Source organism: Hydra vulgaris, chromosome 05, assembly GCF_038396675.1.
Source record: "Hydra vulgaris chromosome 05, alternate assembly HydraT2T_AEP".
Classification (NCBI taxonomy): Eukaryota; Metazoa; Cnidaria; class Hydrozoa; order Anthoathecata; family Hydridae; genus Hydra; species Hydra vulgaris.
Window position 1 is genome coordinate 8,696,225 of NC_088924.1, and position 5,426 is coordinate 8,701,650.

The window sequence follows — 5,426 nt, forward strand, 5'->3', positions numbered from 1 at the left end:
CTTCTTCCTGCCTACTTCATGCCTTTATTCTTGTTCACCTTAGGAGAGCCTAAAAACAGGTTTCTGTCATCGTATTTTATTATGCATACCCTAGTATTGCAGAAAACTTTGCTTTTTTTATAAATAACTGATATTTAAAGGTATGATAGTCAAAGCTAACAGCTTCAAATATTTTTTATCTAAGACGGTATCACTAATTTGCAAAAGGTCGTTTTTTGTTGTTTAATTTTATTTTTACCCACAGTTAAAATTATTAGTTAAATTTGATTTGAAATATCAATTAGAACGTAAGTAACGTTGTTTAGAACATGTTTTTAAAAATTACCCTGTTGAGAGTGCTATGCCTTTAGAACATCATGTTTTTAAAAATTGTCCAGTAAAGAGTGCTATGCTTTCTCTATTTTCTCAGCTGTTTATAAAGCCCGACGACAATTGAATAAAACAACTTATGTTTTGCGTTAACTTATATTTTCGCTCGAATTGAACATACATCTATGTTGTATGAACTAACGGTTTTTGTTTGAGCAAGCACTCTTTTAATAAAGTCTTTCTTGAGTTTTAACTTTTATCTCGTTTGTAATGAGCCGCTTGGCTAATTTTTGAAACTTAAAAAAAAAGTTGGTAGTTTTCAGCAATCTAAGTCAACCCAATATTTTAAATCGAGCTTTATTAATAACTTTAACTAAGTATACCGTCTGACGTAGAACTCTTTTGGCGCTGATAATCTTGACTTTTTTTCAACGTTATTGATAGTAAAACAATTTTTTCTGTGCTACAAATGTAAACATAACACTTTTTGCAGATCCAATTTTTGTAGAATAGTACCTATTAAGTACTATCTAGGAACTCCACCAAAGAAGCTTAACCTACTCATTTTTTTATTATATAAATCTGCTAGCACGCATACATCAAGCCAATGTTAATAAAACCATTGCAAGCGTCGGCTTATAAAAAGATTAATACCGACGCGACTAAAAACAACTTGCACAATTACAATGACCAACAAAAACATTGATCTAACCAAGGACGTATAAATAGATGTATAAATAAACATATATAAATGGACGTATAAATATCTATAAATACGCCCTTGGTCCAACGTATGTAAAACTATTGCAAAAGGTGATTTTAATCTAAAATTAATTTAATGTATATGGATTAACGTCGGTCTAATATAAGCAACCTAACGTTACGAGTGCAGTATCTTAAATAAAATCTTTCATGAATATTAAAATATCAAACCATAATCAAAACAAACATGATTGTCTCTATATCAATACATCGATTAATAAATAAAGCTATTTATTTTTGGCTTTTCTTTCAGTTGCGCTTACTAAAGGAAGATGAGGTTAGCCCGACTCTAAATCCAATGCAACTGCGACAATTTAAAATGCGGTTGGTATAACTGAATCGATGTATACAAAAACGTTCTAAGTCATAAAAAAAAATTTTTCAGGGAACGAGAAAAAACTTATTAAATCCAAAATTATTACTTTAATAAATTCAAAAAAATCTGGGTGGTTTTTGACATCTTTAAATATTAGATTTGTTAAAATATATATTAAAATTTGTGATATATTTATGTGTTATACATAGTTAAAGTTGTCTGACTTAAAAATAGTTTTTATGACTTAAAACGTTTTTCATTTATTGGTCGGCCCAATAATATAGACTGCTTATGATATTACATTTTAGATAGTGACTTTTAAGATAAATTATAAAAAATACTTTCCATTCTACAAGGTGCGCAAAAATTTGCTGAGAGATTATCAGAAATATATACTATGCTATATGTATATATGCATATATATATATATATATATATATATATATATATATATATATATATATATATATATATATATATATATATATATATATATATATATATATATACTTCAGTACAACTGTATTTATTATCCATTACAAATCTCGAATGAGTTAAATATATACTTTACAAACATTGGCCGTAACCTTGCTAAAAAATCATAACTATTTATATTAATGAATAACTTAGTGTTTAGTTCTATGCATGGCCTGTCAACTATCTGTAACAAAAACACCATCTCCATCCCCATCAACAAAAAATCTAGCAATAATAGTAATTATACCGCCTTAAGTGAAATCACCGGTTCTAAACAAATGCTTCATCACTTTGTACTAAAATGGACATTCTTGCTGCAACTGTCACAACATTTAATTCTCCTATGATAGTGGCAATTACAGAAACTTGGTTCAATGATTACTCCAGCTTCCAATTACCAAATTATAATCTTTTTAACAAAAACAGTCCTAATTCATATGGTGACGTTGTAATTTATACACGACAAGATATACAAGCATCCTACTTTAATGCAATTGAGCTTCAAAATAAAATGCCAGGCCAGGTATGATGTATAATATCTCACAAAAGTAAAAAATTCCTTTTTGGATGTATTTATTGAGAGCCATCAGCAAGCATAGAACTCAACAGAACAATTAATTGTAGCCTAATTTCTTCTGCAAACATAGCAAAGAAAAAAGATATGGAGTTACAAATAATTAGTGATTTCAATCACCCTGATATACAGTGGACAGCAGCTGGTGGCAGCACTACGAAAAATGTAACTATATCGAGCACTAACTTTTTGCAATCTGTCAACACTACAGCTCTTGCACAGCATGTCACGAAACCTAATTTTGGCAAAAATACCCTTGATCTGGTGCTAACTGACTGCCCCTCCAGAATTATAGAAATCAATGTTGGTCCATCACCTGGCTTCTCTTTTAAAAATAATTTCCATTGCGCACTTTTAAAGAGTTTTTGTTTGAACCACCAATCTCACCAATCAGGGTGTTATTACTAAACGAACCAAACTATGGTAGAGAGGACTATAAAAATCTAAACAACCTTTTTGCAGATGCAGATTGGAGGAAACAACTTGAAATGGTTTACAACAGGTATTAAAGTTCTAACAAAAAAGAAATTTAACCTTTGGTCAAAACTGCTAGCCAGCTCACCCATTACTCATCTATCTATTAGCCCACTCTATAAAGCAACTTGCAAGCAACTAAAAAAAGACATACTCGCTGCACGAAAAAACTATGAATCAAAACTTGCCTCACTTTCAAAATCTAATCCAAAAGTTGTATACAACTATATTTTCAGTCAAAAAAATAAGCAAAGTTTACTCTTCCTTCTTTGATAAAAGGTGGCATGGAGCTAACAAAATTGCTTGAAAAGCAAAATTACTTAAACAGTATGAGTCTACCTTTTCTAAAATTGACCACAAAAACAAGTTTACATTCCCAAACAGGACTGATCTGGTATGCAAGATTGATCAATTTGATCTTAATAAAACTGCAATTTTTGGCGAGTTGAGTAATTTAAAGAAAAGCAAAGCGATTAACCCAGATGGCATAAGTCCTTATGTTCTCAATGAGTATGCCACTGAATTAGCTTGACCTATTTCTCTTATAATAGTTTCATTATTTGAAACAGGTAGAATACCTAATAATTGGAAAGAAACGAATGCGATACCAATGTATAAAAAAAAAGGTAAACAAAACAATCCATCTGAATATAGATGAATATCTTTAACAGCCATAATATGTAAAATTATGGAAAGATTGTTGAAAAAACATGCGATGAGTCACCTAGCTCAGTACAAATTAATCACTAAGCATCAACATGCCACAAAAATCATGTTACAAGTTTATTAGAGACAATAGATATCTCATCAGAGGCACTGACCTGTGGCCTTTACGCAATCATAATCTATCTGGATATTGCTAAAGCCTTTGATAAAGTCTGTCATAAAGCATTAGTTGTCAAATTAGAGGCCTATGGCTTCAAAGGTAAACTACTGAGATGGCTAAAAGTATTTCTTGTGGACAGAAAAAAAAGAGTGCTTGTTGACGAAAACTACTCTGAGTGGATAAAAGTTTAGAATGGTGTGCCACAAAGATCTGTTCTAGGTCCTTTACTGTTTATAATGTACATAAATGACATCCCAGCTGTAAATATATTTCGTTGTACAAAACGAAATAAGTTTACAGCTTCAAGACAACTTTCTGCGCCTTTTACTTTCACCAGGTTCATACTGTGTCCAGCACTAGGTACATAGACAACTAACTCATTCAACTCTTGATTTTTTGCTTGTAATGCGTTTTAACGGCTGGATATATTAGCTGCATTATCATAAGAAAGGTTACGGCAGTTAGCGAGAAAAATTGGATGTTCGTTAAGAAAAGCAACTATAGTTGGGGATTGTGGTCAAACCACAAATTTTAACGAATATGAAAAAATGCTTACAATATGTTCTCATTAATATATTTTCTTTAACTTGATTATATTTGATACTCGACAATTTTTTACTAAACATCAAGACATAATTTTTCACGCCTTTTTTCAATTAAAAAAAAATAGCTTACACTACAGCTAAGGTACAATAACGGAGATGTACCTCAGAGGTATGTATGTTGTATCTAAGAATATTATTAGGTGTTATTGTTTAAACAGATTAAGTACTCAACATAGTAGAATTTTATATGTTTACTTCTAGGATATTTAGACTTCACATCAGCCTAATTTAAGCTAATATTATTCTAAATAGTTAGATTTATATAAATTATATATTAATTTATATGGCTATAACTGATTATAAATTTAACTTAATTTAAACATAAAAGTATGAAAAACTTACATAAGAAATAAATTTGATTTTGAAAAAAAGTAATAATGAATGTCTACATTAAATTTTAGTAATATTAAGTCTTTAACTTTGATTTAACATTTGTCTACTTTACATTCAGGTAATTAAAGTTAATGCCAAATGATAATTTTTCCAGCTGTCATGCTGAACCTCCTGTAATGAAACCTCCTGCAACTGAAAGACTATGTCTGATTTACGAAGTTTTATCTTCTCTTGTAAATCTTTGTGAGTTTGTGTCCTTTTTCGAACACTGAATTTTAAAAAATGTGTCAGCAACTTCTAGTATCTCTGCTAAAAAGTTTTTTACAGCATGTTTGCCTTGAATTTGTCCAAAGGTAAAAACTCCGGGCTGGACTTTTTTTAAATCTGAATCTTTTATGACTTCAAAGTCTACTTCTGACTGAGCAGACACTTTGTCAGATACTACATCTACATTTTCCTTTAACTCTGTGCTTTGCTCCAATGAAAAGCTAAGCCTTTTTTTCAAAACTGATATCGGTTGTTTATTATCAGTTTTGCGATAGAAGCTCTGTAGGTTCACTTTTTTGTTCACTTTAAGTTTTACAGCTCTTTCTATGTCTTCTTTTCGTATAGATCTCCTTTTAAATCCATTCTTACTTCTAGGCATTTTATTATTTATTCAATAAAAATAAATTTGTTTCTCTGAAAATAAATGAAAAACATGAAAATCTGTATTAAATCTTGAATTAATTTTTCATAAAATGGAAGGAC